This window comes from Bombus vosnesenskii, unplaced genomic scaffold (genome assembly GCF_011952255.1).
Source record: "Bombus vosnesenskii isolate JDL3184/JDL3185 unplaced genomic scaffold, Bvos_JDL3184-5_v1.1 scf7180000013295, whole genome shotgun sequence".
NCBI lineage: Eukaryota > Metazoa > Arthropoda > Insecta > Hymenoptera > Apidae > Bombus > Bombus vosnesenskii.
Genome location: NW_022882946.1, coordinates 7,638,144 through 7,666,108, shown reverse-complemented (window position 1 = coordinate 7,666,108; position 27,965 = coordinate 7,638,144). Strand labels below are relative to the sequence as shown.

Here is a 27,965-nt window from a genome sequence, read left to right as displayed (position 1 = left end):
TATTGCCTCGTAATATACGAGCAGCTAGTCGAGTCCAGTAATGTTACCCACCACGAGAATTATGCTCTGTCGAGACATGAGATTTTGGACTCTCACCCCTGTAAGTTTTCATATCTCTGTGATAGGAAACCATAGAATCAGTAGTACGATAGCTATCGAACGATCTATTAATCCATGAGAAATAGGAGAAGTCCGTACACAAAATCGTAGGTATATTATAGTTGTGTCCATAATTAATTTAAGGAATTTCAAAATCATTTGACAATTATTTTTTTACATATTGTATATTATACTTTTATTACTGTATATTAATAATAATGGAAGCACTCTAAGCAAATAATAAATTTCTTCTACAAATTAAAAAGTTGTAGGATCCGAAATCTATACAATTTTGTAGAGATTTCCTCTAACAAGCCTTTCGTGTCTTCACAGGCACGTCACCTTGGTTACACCCTATTTTCTTCACCCTTTTTTTCGTCCTTGGCTCTAACGATTAGTATGCCTGTTGAGAAACCGCTCTTGATTATCATATTCCCATTGAAGACGATTTCGGTTGGATTCCAGTAATTTGCCGGTGCACCGCGAGGAATATTCATTAAGCGAGATACGGGGAACGCGATAAAAATTCTAGAAATTTAGCCAGTCCAACGTTTCTTGATTTTTCCGCCGGCCGGAAGCTCTTTATTTGATCTTAACGCATATCCTGCTCGTTAAGATGCAGACGGGCGAAGGAGGAGTGTGAGTCACTGGTTCGCTGAGTCACCAGCCAGCCGCCGTGCCGGTGCGCCGAAATTCCGGATGCGCCAATTACGCAGCCCGATAATGAAACGAGCTTTTGCCAAAAAGTGCATCGCCCCAATAATGGGTCACTTACTGTTAGGTCAGCCTATTGTATTATTGTCAACCTTTGTATTAACACTTGGTAATAACAATAGTTTCGTCGCTAATGGAACGGTATGTACACATCTGATTGTTCCTTTCACTACTGACAACATAAAAAAAATTATTTTCGCAGTCATTATAAAAGAATTTAATTTTCTTCGTTATTAGAGAATTATTTATAAAAGATCGACGTATTAAGAGATTTCGATCGATCGACTGCGAGATTTTGGTATAAATTTTGTAGTTTTTAAATATCAACGAAACACACTGACAAATTCATTCAGTTCACGCAGTGACGATGTAACGTCTAGCTCGTTTCCCAGGGACGAACTTTGAAAATCGATTTTTGCAAAGCCAGCGTAATTACAATGACGGATCCAATTAGAGCGAACGAGGCTCTGGGTGTCGCGTAAGTGCACCGAGAATTCGCTAAAAGTGAGTATTCTCGTCAGGTATTCTGATTGGAATATCTAATCAGGAGTCTATGAGGACCCCGGAGACGAGACCGCCAATTTGAACCGGTGCCAGCGCTTTCTGCGTGACATTGGTCTCGTTGGCAAACGTCGAGCTCGGCTGAGTCGAATTGAAACTTGAACATTCGTCTAGCGTTTCCTTTTTCCCCCCCCTTTTCTTTCACTAAAAAAACTCAAACTGCTGATCCTCCAAGTTTACCTGCAAGTATATGTTTTCGCACGATGCAACGAAATTTTAGTTAATACCCTAATGACTGAACTTTTGCTGGTTGAATTCACTTATCCGAATATGAGCTCCTATTATGGGCGGTGAAAAATAATAGGAAGAATTGACGAGATCCTATTATACGGACTCCAATTATAGAGTCTGTGTGATCGTCGACAAGCTCAGCTACATATATGAACTTGCACTGTACTGATGATTTTGACTGTACGTGGAATCGAGATGCGACGAACGATAGAGGTGTAATTACAGATAGCGGGGAAACGTATGCCTGCGTTGTAACATGATGTAAAAGTCACCGATACTTCTGTTCACCCCCGTTATATTGCACACCCTCGACCGCGTCTAGACGCTTCGTGCAGTCGAGTGTTATCGTGAGTGGTAGATACGGCATGTGGAGCGAATGACTCAACGGTTTGTACAGCTCGTGTGTTGCATGCTGTTACGTGTCCCAGACACGTTTTGCAACATTCTGCAATCTAGGGTGACATATTGCTCGGCAACGCGAAAAAACCGTGCTCTACCTTTGTACGACTGGAAGGGACGTCAGCGGTAGCTTTGCTCCTACTGGAAAGTCAAGAAAACCTACACATCGTGGTATGACTTGTTCACGGGTGCTACGTTTGACACGTTCACTGCGGATTTCATTTTCATCTTCCACGATGCTCTGTGCTAACAAATAGTTTTCGTACAATACCTATCTGTGTATCGTAAAATTTTAAAAGTGTGTTTTACACGAATTTTATGAATTCAGTGAAATTTAGTAGATTTTTTCATCATCTTCCATATTCAATCTTTATTTGTAATGCAGGAGGAATCATCGTTAACACGAAGCTTGAATATCTCGTTTTATATAAATAAATTACAGGAACATTTTTACCCCTATGTGACGACTGTTATACATTTACTTGAGAAGTAAAATAGTTCATATAGTTTGATAGAATAATAAGTGTAATTTAAAAATGGATTGGAAAATCCTCGTCGAAAGACGTGATATTGATATTATTGTACCTTAAAGATAGTACTTTAACGTTAACATTTAAAATTCACTGGTTAAACCAGTATGTGGAAAATGAGGTGTTTCGTCGTTACCTTTGCTAATACTATCGATCGCAATGCGTTGCCGATTGCTGCGCAAGATACAGTAGCGATTGAATCTAAATAACGATACAGAGTCTACCATATGCTCCTGTTTCGTACAGGATGAATATTCTGATGTAGCGGGCTGTCAGGTTTAGCACACAATCAAGCATTATCAGGTACGGTCAGACGGTAATTAATGGCTCGGCCTGGTCAAACAGTAATCAATAATCAATGGTCACTCATAATCAGGTCAATGGTACGAAGCCACATCACTTAGATCGGATCTAAACGTCATATCAAATTCAAAGGTAAACATCGGTATATACCGAACGGCTGGTCACCGTATGTTCTGTTAGCCGAAGTCCAAATACAATGTGCATCCGTGAATGAATCCCTTTAATTATTTTATCCCTTCTCGCGGACGATATTCATTTAAAAAGGAACGATTCGTATTAACGATAATTTGTAAAACGATAATATAGGATATTCATCAAATGCAAATGCAAATGTATGTTGGTGACGATGTGCCTTTAAGAATTTTCAAAGATAGTTCGACGATATTTTGAGTTGGAAGGATTTATGGTAGATGCTTAGACCGTACGTACCTGGTCAGCGAGAGTGCGAGTGGAATTGTGTAAATGCTCAACGATAACTATACCTACTATCTCGAAGACACATTGCTGTCAGATATCGAAAGATTGATTGTTAGGCACGAGAGAGTTTAAGTACAGCAAGTAATCCCAGGTTACGTTGTCTTAAGACTAAAACTAACCAAATGACTCGTATTAAATTCTTCGTTTTTGCTATACTTTTAATTAACAATATATAACATACGTAAATACATATTAAAAATCGATCATTCTTGTGCTATAGAATAGAAATATTATTCGTGAAAGAACTATCTCCGTAGTAAAAAAGATGAAGGTGCTTTCTGATTCGAGGACTACGAAGAACATCAGGCAATTGATCTCACAACTTGAAAAAATATTTGAGTGACCCACGCAGTAATTTGGCAATAAAATTTTCTTTGCCGAATAAAAATTTCTAGCGTAGATATTTTTTCAGTTGAAACAGAGAATTCGCATCAAAGAAACAAACGCCACTTTATGGGGAAGTAAAGAGGAGGAGGATGAGACTGGAAGCTTGGAAGTGGAGGCAACAACGATTAAGGTTACACCTCGACCTCTAACCTCAGCTCCACGTTCGCGTGGAATCTCTTCTGGCAATAGCAGCCTCGAGTCGAAGCTTCCTTGCTCGTTCGCGAATACGTAGAGCTGCGAGTCTCGTGCAGCCAGTGCAGAAGCTATTACTCGACGAAAACTTACTTTTCTCGGGGAAATTACTTTCACGAAGTATCTTATTTCGTCGGCGACGCGAGGAGAACGGCGCGGCGTCGTTGCTTTCCCATTTTCGAGATTTCACCGCCGAAGGAGCGGCCGGCAGGATCACGGAAATGCGCCTGCGCCATTAAGCGTATTTTCGGGTGGCTTAGGCTTCATGCTCATAGATCAAGACAGCTAGAAACAGAGTAGGCTTCCAATTGAATGGGGTCGATCGTTTACTCGTGTGGACAACATCGTTCAACCAAATTAAATAAAGTTTCCAGTAGGATAAATACAACGAGTGATACCCTAATTGTTTGGAGGGGTTGGTTTTATGAAGGGTGTCTCGGGGTACGAACGTTTTGATTATATTTGAAAATAGGGGAACTATGATTGATACTTTATGCGGATGAATTTTCTATTTATCAATGACATATGGATGGATGTTAATTTTTGTGCAATTTTCGTGAAACGTTTACAACACGCTTATACGATGTCAAAAATATCATTTCAGCGTTTAACAGATACGTTTACAGTTTACACAAGCCAAATTTTATAGTTTCCCGATTCGAATCGGGCAGATATTATCGAGCGATAAACGCTGTTATTACCAATTTCGAGAAATCCTTCCTCCGTTGCAACGCTCTCATCCCCGTCGGTCGGTCTTTTGTAAATTCTTCAACATATCGAGCCTGTAATCCGATATCGACAAATCCGGTTAAAACGAAAACAGTCACTTAATACATCAAGTGGAACAGGCTGAACATTTGTTGAGCTCTCTGCAAATCCTGGAATCCATATCGTTGGTAGGTCGCTGTACCAGCAACAACGGGACGAAATTTCGCTGCAACTTTTCGCTATACCATGCCAAGGTTTTTCTTAATATCATAGAAACGGACTTTAATCGGATAACGTCGAAATAGCTACGGGATTAAAGAACAAATCGATTGGATTTTCATAATTCTTTTAGAGAAAAGAAAGAAAGCAAAGAAAGAAAAAGAAAGAGACATACTTAATTATTAAGGACCTTAAAATAAAACGTGCATTTCACTTCGACCGGAATATTCACCGAAATTACCACGGAAATAGGCAAAATAGAATCTCTTGCGCGAGGTAAGCCAGAATGTGGGTTAGGAAGCTCTAATCAGAATACATTGAATTATACGGTTATCGTGGCCACGCATAACGTTGCATAATGCGAAGCATTCGATCAATTATGCGACGATATTTGTGCTTAATTATGCAAGTAAGCCAGGCATTCTCGCGCCGTTATCGGCAATCACTTTTCGGCCCCGATATTCGCGCGGATTACAGATTCCTAATCACCGATGCCGTTTGTCCAACTTCGCACGATCCGATCGCGATAATTAACGAACCGTTACAGGCGAAATGATTTTCACGTTTGAATTATTCTTCCGTTAATTCCATTCCAACCGCTAATGCTTCCATCTTCTATTGAAATCGGACGAGAGAGGCGCGCGTCCGATCGCGCTAATAACACGCCGTATCCATTTCGATTTCTCTTCCGACTGTTCCTCATTTGGTTCTTATCTACTCGCGGACGCTTCTGGCCCCGAGGCAAAGAATTTGCAGTTTTAATTATTACTCTCAATACTTCACCGGGTTCCGCGAAAAATTAGATTTCCGGCCGGAATGGTTTCAGCCTCCGCCCGGGGATTACCGCTCGTAATTCAACTTGACGGGCGTCAGCGGAGCTCGATACGGAAAGGAATCACGTTTAATTCTTAAATTTGCCTGATAATCCAGTTACCGTGGACTTCATAGTCTCGATCGATCGGATTCGATTCGATTCCCGGTCACTGGACACGCTGCTTTCGATATCGATGGCGAACAGTATGTACGTGCGAATGAAACAAGATGGAAAAACCAGTGGATTCGCTTAGTGAGAGGGATGAGAGCGTAAAAGAGAAAATCTGGAGTGGCAGTTAACAAGAAGATAACAGGAACACGCGTGCTCGGGGATGAAAGAGGCAAAAAGCGTCTGCTTGAGATCGTGGCACGCGACCACTTGCATTTCATCCCTTTGCCCCTTCGTTGCTCGTCTCACCCTGGCTCCCTGACTATCACTCAACGTCTTAACCCTTTCGTAACGAGTAGACGGTACGCGTGTCAGCGTCTACCAACGAAGAAGCTTTCTACCAGTGCCTTCTTCTTAGCGCTGGTTAACCTTTCGTCTCTTCCATCTGTTTATTTCTCTCCGTAAGAGCCGTCTCTTGGTTCTTCATTCTCGTCTTTGTCTTTCCATTGGTCGCCGTGATTTCGCTCCCAAGATCTCTCGTGTTCTCGCGACCAACGTTATGTCTGAGATCTTTATGACTCGACGTAAAGGCAAACGACCTCGTCGTCACTCTCTCTGGCTATTCGGCCGGAAAGAGAGGCCGAAAGGCGGAGGACCGCGTGAAAGAGGAAACGCTAGTCGGCGAAGGAAATAAAGCATTTCGCGAGGCGACTGAATGCAGAAGGAAAGGGACAGAGGGGATGGGCGCATAATTTTCGTTTCTTCCGCGGCCGTATTTCGCGGAGACAATGCCGCCTGGGAACCGCAATCCTGGATGCAACCGACCCAGAAAACACGTCTGGGATTACTGTACAACGATAGCTTGCTTTTCTACCATGCCTATTTGTCTCTGCGGCTACGCGTCCACACTTTCGTCCGGCCATGGCTGTACGGGGGAACTGAACTACGTGAAACAAAAGTGCGAGATGGTTTCTTTTTCGTGGTACGGAGAGACATAGAGAGAAAGAGAGAGAGAGAGAGAGAGAGAGAAGAAAGTTAAGGACAAGCGATTAGACATAGCCGGCAGACGTTACCGTGAGAGCGTGATTCTGGATTGGACGGGCAGATTAAGTTCTTCTATGTATATACTTTGTGATTATCCCGTGAAATCATGGTTGGAGACGATTAGTGTTTTTATAGCCATAATATTGTCATTAAAATACTGCGTATACGAACGTTCGCGTCTTAAACGAGTTTAAAGTGGAATTTCTTATGATGAAAAGAAGTTAATAATGTCTAGGAAATGGGAATTGGAAAGATCTAAATTATGTATCGTACTTAAAAATGTATTTTATTATGTAACCTGAATTTCTACTTTGTTGTTTATGTTAGGTGGCTGGATTAACCTGTGATTAAAGATAGATTAAGTCTACCTGTAATTTCCAGGAACTACCGATTTAATTTGACGTTGATAGTCGTGCCAGATGTAGACCTCGATCGTACAGTATCTACTCTGTTACGACAGTGAACGTTCGAACTCACAGTGCATTTGCCTCGATCGAATATCTGGGTGGTTCGTTTTAATTAACATCACGTCTCTACGTAATAGTGAAAAATGAAATATTCCGTTAATTGAACGATTCGAAATAGGAAGAGGTAAGATAAACGTCGTTCAAAGCACGCCAACCTCTAATCGACGTTCACATATCGATTCCCTATGGAATCTCTTTGGCGGAGATTGCCTGGATCGTCCGCTTGAATGCGCGGGAACCGAACTACGGAAGATGGGAAACTTCCGAATGCGGACGGGGTCCAGGTCGAAGTTTCTTGTTAAATTTGTAAGGCTAGAAACTTTTTCTATTATTAAATTCGCGACGTAGGTTATCTAGCGACCCCCTTAACTCTTATTCCGATAGAAGCTGGAAGCCAATCGCGTTATTCCGCGAATTAAACGCGATCCATCGACATATTCCACGGTGGTATTCGGAAAACTGGAAAAGTTGCTCCTGCAGCGCGGAAAACTTTGTATAGAAGCTAGATATTCTCAATAATAATAAGAAATGATTGTTAACGATAAATTATTGTTATTACCTTTGTTCTATCGGGTCGTTGAGAAAGTTCGTAGCGTTCCTGAAAATCGATACTTGCAACTTCTATCGAATAATGAAATACTGGTAACTCAGAATTGGTCAATATAAAGGGAACTATCTTGAACGAAATAACGTCAGAAATCATGCTAGGAGCTTAGCTGCAGCTTTACAAGTACTTTCGAAAAAAACTTTTACAAATCTCCTTAAAACATTTTTTACAAACATCTTTACAATTTCACAAAAGATCGAATATGTTGAGGCTTACTCAAGATCGATAAAAGTATGTTAAACTAAAAACTACTTCAAAAAATTTATTTCTTAAAAGATCGAAATATTATTTAAATCACGGAACTATTTGAAAAGGTACTGAAATTGTTATTCAACGAAGTGCTAATCTTGTGGAAATATATTGTCTTAAAATTTTTCTTTCATTTCTAAGAACTTCCAGTACTATAAAACAATGTACGTATATATATATATATATATATATATATATATATATATATATATATATATATATATATATAATGCTGGTATAATAAGAAATAGGAAAATATAAGAATCTCCATGTTTCTCTGCCACGATATTTCAATACGAATAAGATCCGTGGCATTCGGCGCTGAGTTCGCGGAATTAACCTCGCAATGTAACGCCGTGTCATCGAATGAATTCGTTATTAGACTAAATAACTCTCCAGCGAACCGAAGGGACAGACAAGCGAATAGACGAAGCCATCCACAAAGTTACTCGATGAATCCGCTAGGAATAGTTTGTCAGTGTCTTCGTCAAATTTCCAACCAGTCGCGATACAATCTCGCTCCCGTTTTCGCATTAAATCAGACGTAGGTTGGTACGCGAGCGTATTTGCACGACCTCGCCGCGCGGTTCGGTGCCGTCGCATCTCGCGACGTCTACGAATTCCTTAAGCGAAATATTATACAGGAAAGCAGCCATGGTACAGGCGGATATGCGCGCCAGGCCTGTGTTTTATTGCCGGCACGCTTGGATAAATATGCGGACGCCTCCACCACGACCTCCTACTCGGCCGTAAAAATGATAAAGAAGGGTATCGGCTGGCCGATCGGACTGAGATGTAGAAATACATACGCGCTGTCGCGAACGCGGCTACCTCTTCCGCCCGTCCTCGAATCAATATTGAATCCTTTTCCACTGTCACGACCGATTTCAAACTTCTTATCGCGTCGTTTCTGCCGCGAATCGTTTTCCCCGCGCTTGTACTTATAGGCAATTTTGCACACGATCGTCGAGATATCGAATTTATCTATTCGAGTAGCAGGAAGCATAGATCTTTACACGGAACAGCTTCGAGCTTACTAGAATTAACTTATCGCTTCTGGTTTCACGTGTGCTTGCAGGCTTTCCAATCGCAGACGAAGATGCAGTGAAACGTTGGACGCGCCGAGACACATCCCCCCACGATCGGTGAGTACTTTTTTCTATCCAATCGTGTCTTTTCATTCGTATTACGTTTAAGTCGCGAACCCACCGCGTTGGAATGCGATTGGCTGTCTCAATCGGAATCGAGTTCGAACGGTAATATCGTTGGCTGTGGCTTAAAAATTTCTAAGCCCCCGGAACCGAAGATTCGTGGCTTCCTACGAAAAGTGCCCGAAACTTTCCCGACACGAGACGTTCTCGACCGCGATGATTTCCAAGCGTGGAATATTATTCGGTCGAGCGAGCTGATCGGCCCACCGGCTGCACAGGGCGTCTCTCATGAATTTCATAAAGTTTCATCCGTCCTGTACATTGGAAGTTTCACGAGGCCCGTGAAAATTGGCGCCTTTCGACGCTCGCCTAAAGCTCCGTCCAAATCGAAATCTAAGCTGCGGCATCAATATACGGCGGCTCGTACTATAAATCCTGGTCGCTTTTCTCGCTGGGAAATGGGGTTACGAGATGCGGCTGCTGCGACCGACCAATCCAATCAAGTTACCTGAGAGACTTATGACAGGAATTTCATAAAACGAGGAAGAAAGGGCAGCTTTAGGCAACGACGAACGACTACGATAATTCAGACGATTTTCAGCTTTTTGCTATATCCCCATCTTATTTCTTGTTCATCAGCCTTTAAACTATATTCTTAATCGATTTTCAAAGGTTTTATCAACGCGACCACTCCATTACTCGGTTAATGATATCAACTTTGTGCCCCAGTATAGTTCCAGCTACCAAGAACACCCGTTTCATCGAATCTATTAATTTAATTTCAAACGCGACCGGGCTTTAAACGTCGCTAGTCATCGTATGTCCATCTCTGTCTGTCCTGAGCTCCGTGTAAAATTCATTCCCCCTTTATAACAATAACCCTCCGTTCTCTGCGTTCGCTCGCTGAATCATTCATGTTGTCGAGGGGGTCAGGTTTGTGGAGTGTTCGTCAGCTACCGTGCGATTAACGTGCATTAGCCAAGGCAACTTCGCGTCCCCGAAGAGGGCAAAAGTGGCCTTACAGGGAACGAGGAAGCTTCGAAACGCGCTCCCACCACGCTACTGTATCCCTTTGTCGCTCTACCTCGTTTCCCCGCCTCGTCGTTAATAGAAACGTGTCCGTACATTTAATTTTTATTTCATTATCCTCAGATATCGTAGCTACTAGATTCGTTGTTTTTTTAAATTCCCCCACCCCTCCATCTTTTCATTTTGAACTCGCGACAATTTTGTATTACGAACGAATAACTTCTTCCTCTCCCTAACAATATCTCGGATAAAGTTCTGGAGAGACTCGATCAAAAGATCGAGAATGCTAGTCGACGAAAACGAAACATGGCTAGAAAAGCAATAGAAGAAACAACTGGCCGGAGCTTAACTACGAAATTGAAACGAAAATGCCATACTGTATCCCATACGCGAAGGAAGAAAGAAACAGAAGCCGATTAAACGCTTTGTTTTCTTCCACTCTCTTAGCTCTTACCCTTTTCTTCTCCGCTCGCCTCTTACATTCTGCTCGAGAAAATCCAGTCGATGCTGGCAGAGTCTAGGCACAGGCAGAAATCCGCGGAAGCGAAGGCAAGGCTAAGTCCGTTGCGAGAATGCGTAAGCGAATTACTGAAGTTCCTCGGCGAAGAGGCTCGGGATCGAGGGTAAAAATCCTTTGAGCGCCTTCGTCGAGGCTCCGACATCGGGATGATCGACGAGGGAGCTGGGGAATGCTCGATCTTCGTTACTAGTGGAGACGCATTAATTCGTGATAATACGATCGTCAGACTTCAGCCACTGAGTACAGTGACAGTGATTTCGCGATGTTTAATTGGCTAGCGAATTGATCGATTCGTGTTTTAACGCCTTTGATACGGTGCTCGTTCGCCGCGTAGTGTCACTTTACGATAACCATAATACTTATCTAAATCGGACGATATCTAATAATTATTTAAATTGAGAAATTGCACAAGAACTGACAAACTACGTATACGTAATGAAGTGCCGGAACGACCAAACGAGAGAACGTATACAATCGATTAAAAATGATAGTAGGCTGTATCTACATTTTTGGAAATTGACGAGTTTAATCGATTGTCGACTAGACGCCCGTAGTGAAAAAGTTAAGGAACGTTCTTCGATTCCTGTATAGAATAACTCGAAAGAGATTCGAGATTGCCATGGCCCGAGCTATTGACTTTTTCCTACTCGTCGGAATAAACTACCTTTTTAGACGGTGACTTCTTTGTATCGAGAACGCGCGCTGCTGTGAGTTCCTAGGATTTCTTGCGGTCGCAGTGATACGCAATCCTGATCGTATAAATTCGTTCGTATCCCTTTCTCTAGGTCTCGTTCTGCCGAATGTAGGGCGTGGTTCAAGGAAAATACGGTCGAATAGCATACAGCGATGAAACCGTTTCCTTCTTCCGATCCTGCAATCGAAACGAGCTCGGCCTGCTCTTCGTCGAATCGAAACAACGATTACGCGGACGCTGTTGCTTCATTGCAGAAACTCGCTACTATTTTGCGACGAAAGCCTCGAACGTATAGTTTCGTATCGACGCTGTTGTTATCAGAAATAATAAGGTCGCAGGCAACGGCGGGTATCCCGTGGGAATCGGTTTGTTTGACGTGGTTCCACGACGATTCACCCACCCACTGACCGAACAACGCGTCACCACTTGACCGACTTTTCCGATTATTTCTGATAACCTTGTTCATCTTCTAGTTCTGTTCGTCTAGTTTCTCCGATAACATTTCGCAGGGTATTTCGACATGGAATATATATCGAAAATGTATCTAGATATTACGTTGAAAGATGGAAGAGCAAATTGCAAACTATTGCGGTTTATTAGATAATTAGAAAAATTGGAGGAATAACCAATGGAGATCTGGCAAACGGTACGTTTAGCTTTGGTACAGGTGAAATATGCAGATACCGCGTTTGTATGCATATGCAACAGTGGCCACAGTATAAATACCATATTGTGGGAAAATATTTAATGACGTATCGACAAATGTGAACCGCGCGAGGATTACACAGGGCTCTGCGGCACATCGGTTTCCATTCCACGCTACCACTGATTGGTAATGTTTAATGTTTAACCAAAAAACGGTTAACTACATTTGTAACATCGCGCATCGTCGTTATTCGATAGCAACATTCGAGAAGAACGACCTTTTTACATAAATTTTTGATCATTTTAAAATTATAATTGAACAATATTAACATCTGTTGACAGTTATAATTACAGAAGTGCAAAAATGTTTAGATTCAGATCGTTAAATTCTTATTATTAGGATTCAACAATTTAAAGAATGTAAAAATACGTATATCGGAGTTTTGTTATAAAAAGACGAAAGCTTCGAATTGGTAAAATAAAAGGTTACTTGATCCATTTATAAAATGTTGTATAATAAAACTATATTATACATACGTTATCGACTATAAATAGATCTCGTATAAATGCGCCATGCTGAATGATTTTTGACATCTTTTTAAAAGAATGAGAACGAACTCGTTAGACAATCTAATTTTTCTTAAAAATATCCATTGTTCTTGCATTTTGTTAGGAAAAATAGAAATAAAGGTAAAAGTATTACGCCTATTAAACCGCACGAAGTATGCAATTACACCAATAAGGATGGCTCTGTCTTAAAATCGGCATCGAGCGGAAGGAAGGAGAGTGGGGCGCAAGATTCTAGCGTCGAAGGCGTTAAGCTAAGCCGTAATCGTCTTATTCCGTGTTAAATCTCTTCTTCGCCCGGCCTTCCGTTCCTCGAAAGCGCTTCCGACTACAGTGCCGACGATATGACTTGGCGCTATTGTCTCGAGCTTACAGGCACGGCTACACGCTTATAAGCCGCTGGCTTCGGAATGCAAGGATTAAAAGCCCGTCTTGCTTTCTTTGAGGAGAACCTCCGACGGCATGGTTGAAATGCTCCGTTGCCGTAATGTCACTCCGACCGACGACAAAATAAATCAAGAATTCGCGACCAGCGTACGCATCGTTTCACTGGTCTCTCCCCTTTTTTCTTTTTACCTTATTTCTACTGAATTTCATATTCTTCTTTTCAAAGGGTCCCAGGAATTCTACAGAAACACTGCTCGGATTCAATTAGAGGAATTGTCATGTCATTGAGTGAAATACTTTTTTTTTTAATTCCACTTTCAAAGCGGAAAAAAGATTTCAAGGAAAAGAATGTAGAATATTTTTCGAGGTTTTTGTGGAAATTTTTCTCGACTTTGTAAGGGTATTACGTTGATATTGTAGCGCATTTTAACATAATTAATTTTGTAATATAATTGCAACTATTCGTGGTTTTCGCCGAAAGAGTATCCATAAAGCGGCGTTTAAAATCGTACGCGTTATTCGGTAGTATTATAGTTCTTACGCTAATGTGCTACGATGATCTACGTTATTTCATCAAACACTTTGTACAGCGTTTATACGAGAATTTTATTCGCCATATCTATCATATTCCTGAAACGTTTTATGGTTATCTTAAATTACGTTGAAATAAATTTTGGATACTACGTATGGCCCGTAGTGCGGATAGTCGGTCGGTCGTCAAACCTTTCTGTGTATCGGTATGACCGTATGATTTAACGAAACGGGCAAAGCGTTTAACAAAACGGAGAAGATATCGTACAAGATGGACCGGGCATTCGGGTTTTTACGCAAAGGAAACGTTTCACTTTGTCAAGCCAGATTCGATATCACGGATATCGGACTAACACAGTGCAATTGGGGAGTCCAGAGTTCCGAACTCTTATATAGGTTCCATGGAACTTTACGGCTTCGAGTATGCTCATATTTTCCACCGGTTCAGACATTCTTGCGTGTTTTACGACGACTGACGAGACGACAGCTATAGCGAATAATAACGAGGGAAAGGTCAAGAAATTCCGATAACGCGATTCGAGTCTCGGAATTCCGCGTGAAATAAAAATCCGATCCAATTTGAGGTTTACGATCCCGCGATCCTATTTCTTCGTAAAAGCGTTGACGATAAATAATTTCGAACACATTCCATCGTCAAGAAAATCAAGATCCCTTTGTTATATTTCCATGATAAAAGGGATTATTCCTGGAGAATATTCCTGGCGTACTACGGGTCTAAGAAAGCTCGATCGACGTCTCGAGATCGCTCAACGTCTTCCGCATTATCAATTTAAAGCTACCTTTCTCTCATCTTCTATTCTATCGCAAATTCTATTTCCACGCTGATTTGTCTTCTCCCTTCAGGCGGACGCACGGCCTCGTAGCGCAAAAGTATCTCGCACATCCCCATAGACCTCGGTGAAAGAAACCGTTTCTTCGGCCGGAAGGAAAGAATAAATATTTGTTTCGCGGAAGTAGCGCGTAACCGTGAAAACAATCGATCCGACCGACGAAACCGAAACGCCAAACGGATTTGCACGGATCGAAGCCACGGATTCTGTCGTTGAAATCGACGATCTTCGAACGTAATCCGAAATGATCCTCTTTAGGATCGTTTCTATGCGCGCGTCGCAAGGTCGTTCACCGAAAGATTCTGCTGATTCTTTCTGGACTACTTTGCTGAGGGGAATAATGCCGTCCTCCACGAACGACAACACGATCCTGCTTTACTCGAACCGATTCGTTGACCGATTATTAGCCGGTCTGGCGAACCATTCACCTCGACATGGCTGCCGCTTCGCTTCTATTCTATACACGGAACGTCTTTATGCACCGCGACATAAACTTCCATGGAGGTCGGAAAGAAGAGCGGAAAGTGCTGTCGAGAATGCCAAAAACCTTTCGTTGGCAGAGTGCACGGACAACAGAATATCGGCTCGGTGGCTTTAGCGGTCTACGATCGCCGGTTAAGGGGGAAAACGACACGAGGCTTTCCATGTCGAGTGTCGTGTTTCTTCGTCGTTGATGCTGTTACGTATAGAAACTGGAAAAATTCTTTTTCAAGCTTCTGTGCAGGAGGAATTTTAGCCAAGCATTTATTAAAAATTTGTGCTAACTTTTTTACATTCCGCATTAGAGGTATGCATACCATGAGAATTCTTGGGAGTGCTTGGTTAACTATACTGTTCGTGTAAATACGTCCTCTGACCTGACCTCCATTGTCTCAGCGTTTATGACAATTAATGTAGCTTTGAACGGAAGCTCTCAGAGTACCGTGGCTACACCTTGTGCAACTCTATTAGGCTCCTGTCCCCAATTCCTACCTATCAGTAGGTGACAAGCGGAGCAAATTACAATTTTGTCTTTTCATCGGTTCATTCGACTAGACCTGATTCTCGTGGTTATAAAGAAATTTTTTACCTCAGCCTTGTTTTTAGTTTGAACGTGAGCGATCTATCAGAAAGAACTCTTTTAGCGTTTAAGCTTTATCGATGAGCGCCTTTCCTTTTTCTCCATTTCGTTCAACCTCGTTTTCTCTTTCATTTACAGCACCACAAATACGTCGACTTCTATAATACTATAACTGTCGAAAGAGTATATAAAGTAACAAATAAGATTTTACAGCGTATAGCTAGCTGGTCGAACGTTGAACGTAGGTCGGTTAACGAGAAACGCGTAAAATACGGCTGACAGTGGTAACTTAGAAGGCGCTAATATCTAAGCAGGGTGTATTCGCAGAATATAGTAGGCGATAGCGGAGAAGCTGGCTAATAACGTGGAAGATTACACTGGCCGCTTTTGGCAACGCGCGTACTTTCCCCACGAAGCGATCACCCCATGGATCGAATAGCCTAGATTCCCCTACCTCCTATTTTACCACCATCGTTGGCTCTCCGTGGCGAGATAAATTTTACAAATCGCCCGCGGCTCGATGCTACACGATCCTGCGTTTTACCACGTTATTATATTATACCCTCCGCCGCGCCGGACCGGCTGTAACGCAAGACAAACACATACGTCCCTGACAAATGAATTTTATTACACGATTTCTGGGATTTGCACGACATTAATTAAATCCAGACTTTACGGATGGAACGAGTATCTTCCGCTCCAATTCGAATCTTCCTTTTCACGTCTTGTTCCGGATCCTCTGGCACGTTTATTTTAAAGTTACTTTTCCAGCAACGGATTACCGGATAATACGATTCTCAACGTTTAACGAATAAAACTTCTTTTCAAAGATATTTCATAATCCCCGATGTTAATAAAAATGACGACTTTTAGTGAAACTCTGGACAGATGATAATAACGATCTCAGAAATGGAAAACAAATACTCTCGGAGGAAATACACAGGTTCGAAAAGGTATTCGAATGATTGCAGGCACTTTTCAATTTCGTTAATACTTTTACGAGTGAACGAGCACAAATGTATAGAAATGTATGTATCTGATGTATAGAAATTACAAGATATTCAATGCAAGTGTATATTTCGCAAAGACCGACATGATATTTAAATATCAATTATCCATCCTATTGATATCAATTATCCGTCCTATTGGTAGATCTCAATGTGCAGTGAGTGGTACTTAACCGTACTTATCATTTACAATATACTGAAGATAGATTCATGCTTTATACTAATTTTTTCATTGAATATTATGTTTACAATAAACGTCTTGTAATTTCTATATACATGGCAAATTGGTTTTAAATTCTACCAATATAATCACGTCGTATTTCGCTATAGTATAGTACTAGTGGAACGTCGAAATTGTTTATACAACGTATACAATATAGACGTAAAAATTTTCTATGGTAAGTGTTCGAATACTTTCGTTAGCCGTCAATTTGGCATTCGAATTTCTGCCATTATAGAAAATGCAATCCCCTGAAAACGAGTGGAAGGCGGCCGGAACAACAAAGAAAACGAACGCCGCGAACTTGACGCGAATACCGACAAACTGGTGACTGGATTTCTCCAGTCGAAATTCGCCTGTCCGAGCTTCGTGCTTGTTAGTCTAATTACTTGTAAGTGGAGTTGCGGCCGTAACGAACCAACCGACCGGCTGCTCCAAAACTTCTCGACGAGTAAACACGCTCGGTGCCGCAATATTATTCGGCCGATCCCTACTCACCACAACCCCCTTTCCACCCCTGTTCGTTTTCCTCTCGTCTCCCTGCGTGTAGCGTCCCTCTTTTTCTTCATTCACCCTCCGAGCTTCGCGAGCAATCTTCTTTGCGCAACCAGCAATTTTCTCCGACCGCGGGCGAACGACTTCTTCGAACAAGTTTTCATAAGAAGCAATTTCGCGGCAGGGGTAACTGCTTCCAATGCATTATACTTCCTCGTTACAATACTTTCCATCAGTTCACGAAATTCTATTTCTGGTTCATGATAAATAAATCAATTTAATCGGGCTGGTTTGTTACCCGCCGCGCAGATTGCTCTTTTTGCTGAATTTCGTCTCTGAGATCGTGATTTGTGCGTTATTTTGCACGTTAGGTGTATTTCTGCCTTTTTACATATTCTTGGTATTAGTAAATGTGCACGTATTCTCATATATTATTCAGTTCAGAGGTAGTTATGTGAATAATTAAGAGGATTAGGTTTCAAAATATAAGTACGCCGAGTATATTCGGCAAATATTTTTTAATTCACAGTCTACAAGAATTATATTCATGATTTATGAAATTCGTACAAGCACTTTTTAACTCTCGACAGCTGCTAATATCTGAATTTTGTAGATTTCCTGGTATATTTTCTTGTCAAATTTTTTTTCGCAATATCCTCGTTTCGTCTATAATTTTAAATATTCTCAAGCCTCCCCATTCGCATTTAAATCTTCGTTTTTCCCTCTGAAATATTTTTTAGTATAAAGCTAATGGAACTGAAACTTCTCGTACGTGCATTTACTCGAAAGCATTTATACTCGAAACTAAAATTTCTCACACGCGTAACACGACGATATTAGTTAACTCGTCCACGTTCTGATTCTGAAAACAGAGGGCAGAATTTCCATTGTGCTTTATAAAGTTATTGTTAGCTTAAGCAACGCAGAGTTATACGAACTGACACGGAGCAGACGGTACTTTTTTTTCGCAGCAACAGCGTAACGCTGCACCTCGTGCCCGATGAATTCCCATATATCGTAATCAGCTTAAGAACGGATGCGCGAGTGTTCATTCAAGCGTGTCTCATAGTATTTGCCCGCAGTAAACTTACACGGGAACGACGATGGGCTGAATGCACGTTGCCGTCACAAAGGAAAAAGAAGCGCGACTGGCGAACCCCCTGTGAAAACAGCCTCGCGGAAAAATTTGTTTATTCCGGTATACGGCCGTACGGGAAGAAGCTTCGTCTTCTGGCGACGTTGAATCACGTTGTGTACACTGTCTCGGTAAATTTCGCTAGCATTTCGCGCAAACATAATTAACCTGCAATAATTTCGCTCGCGGTGGAAATTCGTGTTTCACCATACCTTTCGCGGACGATAGTGGGTCACGTCATTTGAAATTATTTCTCGTTCCCTCTGCGTTCGAATTAATCTTGTAACAAATTAAACAGATCGAATCGAAAGATTTTTGAGACACATATGTGTATCTTTATGGTACACGTTTGAGGATAGCTTTTGCCAAAAGTGAATTTCAGTTCAAACGAAAGTTACGTTTTAACTATGTTGCTTTTCCATGCTATGTCTATGTTTTAATAATCTATTAAATAATATAATAATGATTATGGATGAATACAGGGATTATACAAATTTACGGCTATTATATAACTTTCGACTCGAATGATTCATTCGCTATTCTCTGTCTCCCTCTCTGTCTCTCTCTTTCTCCCTCTCTCTTAAAAGCTTCACACGCACATCACACAGTCTTGTTAGACGCAGATAAATTTTCATGCATCCTAATCTGTGTGTGCGTTCTCCGAATAAATCTTTACTCATTATCGATACCTCGGTATAAACAGCCGCTCAGTTCATTATCATTTCATATGAATCATTTACGGGAATCCTCTCTTCCGCTCAAATTCGCGCAAAATTTTCGCTCAAAATTATGGCACCATATGTACCTTAACAAGCAACGAACGTATTAACTCTCCGTTAGCTTTACGTTATACATTCGCAACCTGTGTGAATCAGAACCGAGTATGATACACCCATCGGTTGGTTTAGATGCATCGTGTCGCGTTGCAGATGAACATCGCGTGTATTTAGTAAAGAAAACGAAGGGAATTTGAGCGTTCGATCGCAAAAGCAGCGAAGCAGCCATGAGCAAAGCTTATCGCCGGAATAAACTTCAAAGTCGCTTAATGGCAAAACTAATTACAGACGGCGTTCCGCGCACGGTCGCACGGCAGTGTACAGCTGCCGGGATTAGCGTGACGTTCTTTTCGTGTCCCCTTTTACGGCCGGCACGCAGTTCTCAATGATAACATGGTCGCTTTCGAGTTTCGAGGCTTGAAAATTGAAAAACTTACGGCCGCGCTTTCTGCTTGAGCTTAATGCGTCCAGGAAGTAGCCGGTAAGCACGAGTGCTTTCGTGACATCGGTAACCTAACTTTTCTTTTTCGTTCTTTCGTTCTTTCAAACTTAGCCGTTTTTCCTCTTAAAGTCGTCTATTAAATGGGAAGATTAATTTCTGAATAATTAATCGTCCCGTAAGAGGTTATTATGTCAGACAGTGGGTATATATTCGAGTTCTTCTTTCGACGAAACGTCGTTTCGTTCCTCGCAGTATGCTCGTCGTTTATCCATTATTAAAAAGTTTCTCGATGTTATCACGATGCAGGTCCCGATTCTATGCACGCTTTCATTAATACCAATAAAAACACCCTCGCCCTCGTGCTGGATTTTTTTCACGCGGTTAGTCGAAACACGCACATTCTTGGAATTCTTATTTTCCAAACGAACCCTTGATAGTATTTAACACTCGTAAAAGTCATTCACACTAGCGGCGCTAACGAGCTCGACATACGTAGCGAAATTTTCTCCCGAATCCTGCTGGCATATTTTCTCATCGCGTTGTATTAACGGAGTCGCGAAATAATTGCTTAGCACGGTGAAGTGACCACGATGAAAATTTTAAGTGGAATTTAACCATATAACCGTGGCTGGTACAGCGCTCCCTCTGTATTTTCAATTTTGCAATTTTCAACGGTGTCCCTTATTGAAACGTTAATTAATCTCCCTACCCTTCGATCATCCTTCGTGCGTTTACTTTTCAGCGTCAACGTAAACAATTTTATTAAAAGAGCAAATTAAAATTCTTTAATCCCGAATAATTATTCGAGTAATCCGACGTCCCCTTTTAAGCCACGTTTCATCCGAACGATCGTCGAGATAAGAAAGTAATTTTTTCACCATCATTCCAGGGAAAAATTGCGGATAATTTCGGGTGTACCATGGCACACAAAAACTTTCAGTGGAATTAACCTAATTACTTTCAAACGTGAGGGCCGTTAAACTGCGACGTTGCGCGTACCGGAGTAATCCTAACGTTTCGGGGAACGACGCTGTTAAAATCACTGTTCTGGAATGCGACTGCGTTCTGCCTCGCGAGAAACGTTTACCGTCAGACCGGCGATGTATGTAGCAGCGTATAAGACGTCAGCGGCGTGCACCGGCTACCCCCGCCGCCACGGGCTTCGTTACAATTTATTCCATGCTCGTCCTTTGTAATTAAAAAAGCCCCGATTCATTAGGAGCGTCGCCTTAGAATTTAATTGCTTCGCCGATGGAATTTCTTCCGGTGGAATAACAAACCACCGGCTGAAAGAGAATTTTAACGGAACGCTGCGGCGGATTTCCGGAATTACGTTTGTAATTCAACCCGCCTGGGAGATGCTGGCTGCGCGGAACGAGGAAACGTTAGAGACGTCTTCGACGAAAATACCAGTTCTCGTCGAATTACGATGTAAATATCCGAATGCTACACTGTTTAGTTCTTTATCGGAAGTGCTAGGAAATGCAGGAATTATGTCTTTACATAGTCTACTTTAACGTTTTCCAAACATTATTTCAAAAGTTATTTCTAGCTCAGTCGGTACCTGTTGGAATACGTCATATATCGACGCGATACGACTCATTAAAATATAAGGATATTTTGTGATCTGCAGACTCGATCGAGATGATATGCAAAATGATAGTTCATTCATAGAAGTCATTCATATACATTATAGAAAGCGTATACTCACGTAGAAGTTAGTTTTCTTTTTTTTCATCTTAATAATCACTTTGTAAATGCAAGCTTGCGTGTAATGTAATGCTTGTGTTTAAGCAGTGTAACCTTTTCTTTTTGTGTTTACTAATGTACTTCTTTCTATCGCTGATCGCTAAATCTTCCAAGCAATTATAAGGAGAAATTTTAGCAATGCCCATAAATAACAAAGTATCAAGTCCTTAGAACTGAAACCAAAAACGATCGTCTCACGTGTAAACTCGTAATTCGCCTATAATCGATTGCACGCGGCATCGTAGCCAGCTGCACGTTTGTTCCAATTACATCCCGGACCATTACGGCGTATATGCTATTATAGTATACGCAATAAACTCTCGAGGCAATGCTGAATATTTATTACTATGGCGCGTGTTTACGTTGCACAATGGCACGGGAACCAGCCGAAGACGGCATCATAGAGGATTTCTACTCATTGCGACTCTATCCTAATCTAAGAAGACGAGTGCCGAGTGAAACAGAGACGGCTGTTTGGAAGACGCGAATCGCATAATTGGAGAACGCGTCGTGTCACTCGAAAGACAAGTAACTTGGATTCGTTGATATGACCCAGTGCGCAGAGGGAAGCAATCGAGTTAGGTTAGTTACGTCGAATTCAGGCTGCCACAATGGATGAACCGAAGGCTCGTACGTCCCGTGGAAACGAGTGCGCCAGGCTATAAAGAGTATCTTTACGTTTGCTGGAACTGTGCGCGACCTGATCCACTGTAATGAGAGACTTTAGAAGCCTATGTGTACCTGTCTCCTCTGTACACACACGAACGGAACACAATTATTGTCGACAAAAGTTCTCTCTCGGTTTACTTTGCAAGTTATGTTCCTTCGAGAGAACCTGTTCACCGTGCCAGAACCACGTGCTCCTTACCCGAGGAGGAATTTAGTGTTGATACGATGGAATCGATCGTGGAAAAGCAACCTAAAAAATTCACTTTTATTGCTTGCTTGGTTGTTGGATCCCTGAATTATTACTGAGGATTTATCGCTTTGAAATGGTAGAAAATTGTGTTGTGTGTGTGGCCTGTCGAGAAAACAAAAGAATCTGAATCAGAGGATTAATAAGTTTAGCGTTTAAACGTTGAAATGAAATAATTTAACGTATAAATAACACAAGCAGCAGATGAAAAATTCAAAGCAGTATAATTAAGTATCATTGGATAAATCAATGGTATTTCTCTGGATGATATTTTATAACGGTATTGTAAAAGAGCGTTTTATATCAGATTAATATATTGGGTAAAAATAGGGAGAGTGAGGGTAGATACCGTAACGTTAAATGGTAATTAAATATCAGATTAACAAATGATCCTTCTACGGCGGAGGAAGAAATGTAAAGGGTGTAATTGAAGCCAATCCGACACGAATCGGCTTTCACGAATTCCCCTCTTTTTTCCTCTACAGTGGATTAATTAATCCACATCGTGGCTCTTTCATTATCGCAACGTCGGGACACGGTATACATAAATTACGTGTCGTGCCAGAGCGACAATGTCCAACGCCATTTTTCTGTTCAGTAGCAGCTTGTCACAGTACGCATATACAGGGTGATGCAGTAACTATTATTGGTTTTATATGCTGGAAACGGTAGAGATAACGAGTTAACTTTTATAAACTTGAAATTAAAAAAACGAAATACGATAGATTTGTATGTGAAAGCTCTAACAATAGCTCAATTAAATACTATTGGATTCCGTATTGGATTTCATATGGGAATTTCCGGAAACGAGGGTGCCGATTGTTAGTGAAACCAATACCAATCCAAATACTGCCGATGTACTGGAACAAATACGTAACATTAATAAAATAGTTTTATCACGATAAAGACCCTTTTCTTCATAAAGCAGATTTTTTATACACAGCTTTTATTTTAATTATATATACATATAGCAATTACGAAATATCAATAACATTTACTGTGCTTGTGTACGATTTTATGAAAGTAGTAGCAGACTACAATTAAGAATTGAGAAATAAGTAAACCGAATAAAAATAGATAGCTGTAAGGAAAAGTGGACAGTCTACGATGAAACATTGTTAGCAGCGTAACCAATTTAGACTGTAACTCTTTCTCCATAATCTTAAATGTATGTAAATCTTTTGATTAACAGTTTCAAGTAGAATACGAATCGTAAAAATATCTAGAAAAACAATCTCAATTAAAATTTTGGAGCTAAGAAAGCTTTCTTATTTTTTCATAAAGTTCGGCGTTATACGATATGTCATCGACATGTTTCATTCTCTTCCAAGCCTTTTCCATTCAATGAAACAACCCGTATACGGTCTCGATGCCATCGCGTGTATTAGAAAAAGTCGTTAATTACGTTGGCGGATGGATTTTGTGGCTGACAGACCGGTCTTTCCGGCGTAATAATGTTTTAAAAAACGACTATTTCGCGAGTCTGCATGGTAATAAAGAAGCACGACATGTTTACGAATAAATATGATGATAAATATGAAACGTCGAATACCGCTCGTTTATTAACGATTTCGTCTTTGCATCAAAACGAGCGAAGCGTCAAATGAGTGGTCGGTATTTCCACAAACGATGAACCGTATTCGTAATCGCCAGTAGTGAAACCTTCGTACAATAACGTGATTGCGATTTGTGGCAAGCAACAATAAAGTAATCAATGCGGATTTTTGCTGATGGCGATCCTTACCTATCTGCAACGTGAATTTTGAATGGCCACGAGTGACCCAATAGTCAAGCGCTTTATCAATATGATTCGAACAAACAAAGTGTCGCTTTTGTGAATTAGCCTCGAAATTTTGAAGTTGAAAACGCAATAGTTTTTATTGCGTATAATAGGATTATATGGAAAAAATTCCAACGTTTGGAATTCGTTGCTCGTGAAAAACAAAAAGATTAGCCAAAAAGAGCATCCTTAAAAATACTTCGTATGTTTTTCCTATCGCGACATTTCGTTTATCGATCGATCTGTAAAATGGTTTCTAGAGAGGCTCGTGGTTATTTGCGTTCGAGGAAGACGCATTTTGAACCAAAAAGATCGCCACGAAAGATGACGCCCCGCTTCATTAAAGACGCGTTGGGAGCGCGCGTACAAGAGACGGACTGGCGCAGCAACAAAAAAGAAGAGCAAGGGAAAAAGAAAAAGAAGTGCGGCGTCCAACTTTGAAACTCAAATAAGGTACTTAACAAGTGTCGGGGCGGTTTCGAGGTTGGAAAGATGGACGAAAGAGAGTTTTCCTCCCGAAAGCTTCAGAGCGCACCAAGTTTCTTCGCTATGCTCAACTTTGTATCGTGGTGCAAAAAGTGCCCGCTAATTTTGTCCCTCGGCTTGTACGTATGCATAAAACGCAGCCGAAAGTTCTCGACCAGGAATACCGATGCTCGTTGTGATAAACTTCATGGACATTCGAGTTTTATACCAGAGTATACTAGAGCTTTTGTATTTTTGTATCCATCGTGAAATAGGCGAATGCCATTCAGAGTCACTTCTTTTGTTCGTGTCTCTTGTATTACAATTTTTTAATGAATAATATTAGAAAGTATCGACAAGTTACAACTACGCGATCTTATTTCTTTAACTGTTTTCTCAATGCTGACTGGTAACGATAATTTCTTCTCATAACGCACGTAAGCCGCGTAAATTGAACGAAAGTCGCGAATTCAGTTATATGTAGCAACCAGACGTAATCGAAACGATTCGTTTCGTATGAACGAACGAACTAGATATTACATATGGCAGCGATAAAAGGAAGGAACGGAAACTAACAGGGGAAAAAAGCCGTGTATTTTAAGCGAAAACACGTATTTACTTTCGCGGAGTAACGGGTACACGCGATAGTTGCGAGTCGACGAGTTTTCGGTTAAAAATATGCGGCCAATTTACCAGGGAAATTGTTCCATGAGAATTTCATAAATCACCGGCCAAATATCAATTACGTCGCGATGCATTTCCACGAGGAGCAAGCGAGGGAGCAGAGAAAAAGGAAGATGTAGCAGGAGGAAAAGAGAAATGGAGAGAGAGAAAGAGAGAGCTGTTAAAAAGTGGAACTACGCAACGATTAGCGTAAATGGCTCTCCCTCTGTTTCCCAGGCCTGTAACCGGGTTATTTTTCTCAGTTTATACACGTCACCGTGCAGAAAGCCGAGGAAAACGCTCTCTTGCCAGTCGATACACGCGTACCATGAACGGCCCGAGTTTCAGAACAATGTCTTTCCTGGAAGCGGCGAGCTTCATTGCGAGAACAACGTCGAGGTAGCTCTTTAATCACGCCCAGCTGCACCGTCAGGGAGAGAGGGGCGGAAGTTTCTAGTTAAACAATACGAGAGGTTGAAACTACCCTTTCCGCGTTCGTTGTTCGCAGCCGTAACTAAATTTTAATAAACTTTCGATCGAATGGAATCCTAGGCAAACTCTATATAATCCTCTCGATTCTTCGCCTGTGGCCCGAGGAGACTCGCCTCGAATTATTTTTTACGATCGATTCACCTTTAAAACTCCGGCAAGCTCGCCCGGCTAATGGTTTCTCGATAAAAATTAATAACCGGCGATACTCGTATCAGCTACAGACGCGCTTGCAGAAACCGAAGAGTCGACCCGAGCCTTCGAAGCTTTAAAGAAGATACTCGTGCAGAGACTAGTTCCTCGAGTATTTTCGATATCCGGTGAACTGATTCGTACCACTCGAAATTTCCAGTGGATTACCAATCGATTACCAGTCGATTACCAGTCGATTACCACTCCAAACCTCGAATCATCGAATATTTCGTATTTCCGTTCCATTTCATTCTGTTCCATACGCGATAGTTTTCAACATAATTAACATACCACTCGAAGCGAAAGGATTATACAGCAGGGTTGAGGGATTTGCACGCATACTAGGAAGTAACACACGGTCGAAACAATGTGCAGGTACGTACATATCAGTGACTCGCAGGCCTTTAAAGACGAACACGCATTGCGAAGCGGCGGAATCCCGAAGTCGAAACTCACTTTGACGAGGAAGTTAAGCACGAGGAACTTGCGCTCCGCTCGTCTTCGTAATTTGACAAGCGGAATTCATGGCACGCGGCACACAAGGAAAAATCCAGCCAGAGGGTTGGGTCGGTTCCGTGAACACGCGAGAACTTCCATTGCTTCTACAGGTAATTGACGAACTGCTCGGCAACGATTTTGGATAAAATATCGAGGCTCGTTGAATCTCGGCTGCTGCATCATCCAATTTCGTAATACTTATCTCGATTTTCCAACCGAATTTCCAACCACATTTCCACTTGACTACGTTCCAGGCGATGCCATCTTTAAACGATACGCGTTACTCTCCGAAGAAAAGTCTGATTCAGGTTTTTAAGCGGCTGTAACCGGCGAGAAAGAAGAGAAAGACGATTTCTGCGCTGAAGTTCCCCGGAGGTGGCTTTATCTTCGTGGATCAACGTGACCCAACGAGCGGATCGTGATCTCCGAACGAATCGCCTGACGGTGTAGAGGGTTACACCTGGTGGAACGACTCTCCAAGTGTTTGCTCGTTCGAAATCGTTGAACGTGAATGCCGGTACGTACGGTTGTCGACGCTGGTTTGTGTGGTCACGTGGCAAACAATGAAAATCGGAAGTTCGTAGGATCTGTGAAAAGTTTGGTATATCGATCGCTCTCTCCGTAGTATAAATTGGCTTTTCGTGCGGATCCGTAGGATCGAATGTGTAGAAGTGAATTTTCGAATTTATCTTTAGGCTATAAGTAAGAATCCGAGGGGCAGTTACGGTTTTACAGAGAAGGAATAAATCTCGTAAGGAGGTCGAGAGGATCGAAATAACAAGTAGCCGGATTGCTACATAGGTGAAATAGAGTTGGTGCAACATTTCTGTAAGGAAGGGGGGGGGGGGGGGGAAGAATTGGTCGATCCAATTGTCCGACCGGGATTCGAAAGCCTGGCTCCTTCGTTTATTGCCCTTACAGATTGAACTCGCTGGGTCAACAAATCTCCTCTTTATACCTAATAATCGATAACGTTTGCTGTCTATAAAACCTGTCGGCGTACGACCAAAAAATGCACGTCGATTTTGCAATTACATGGTCTGTAAAACTTGGTTCGAATGTTAGGCCTGGAAAAAGAAAACCTTGCGCGGATCCGGTTAGTTCGTTCGTTCGAACGATTCGTCGAACGAGCATGAAATCCAACCTTTCTCCGGGTTCAATAAATTCAGCTTGACGATCTCTTTTCTCTATTGCGTAGCAAACAACACGGAATATCCGATTAACCGCAAGCTATAGCGAGCGCAAGAACCGAAACAGCGAGTCGATGCTAATTGGCAGAGGCGAGCAGAATAATTTCCAACTAAAGATACAAACCAGCGTTCAGTGAACCGATAAACCGTGTCGCGAGACCGCCCTGCTGGACACAAAGGATCTTTTTCGCAGGGGCGGCTATCGCCTCACCATGGAAACAAAGTGTACAACTTGCACGCACAAACCCACGAACGCACCTGTCCAACACACACACACACACACGCACGTAACACGAGACGACGCAACGACTCGCATCGAGCGCGTCATACAGAGGGAGAGGCGTGCGAGAACGACGTTGACGAACTGTGAAGAATCCGATTCTCGGGGGTGATAATCGATTATA

General features: G+C 41.7%; 1 protein-coding gene across 6 annotated transcripts in view; it reads left to right on the top strand.

The window, feature by feature from the left end:
• LOC117233208 (discoidin domain-containing receptor 2-like) overlaps positions 1-27,965 on the top strand; it is a 221,480-nt gene that overhangs the window by 37,743 nt on the left and 155,772 nt on the right. For all 6 annotated transcript variants that reach the window (XM_033493292.1, XM_033493291.1, XM_033493287.1 and 3 more), the window contains one exon: positions 9,188-9,254. The gene's annotated coding sequence lies outside the window, so the exon portion shown is untranslated. The remainder of the gene's footprint in view (positions 1-9,187; positions 9,255-27,965) is intronic.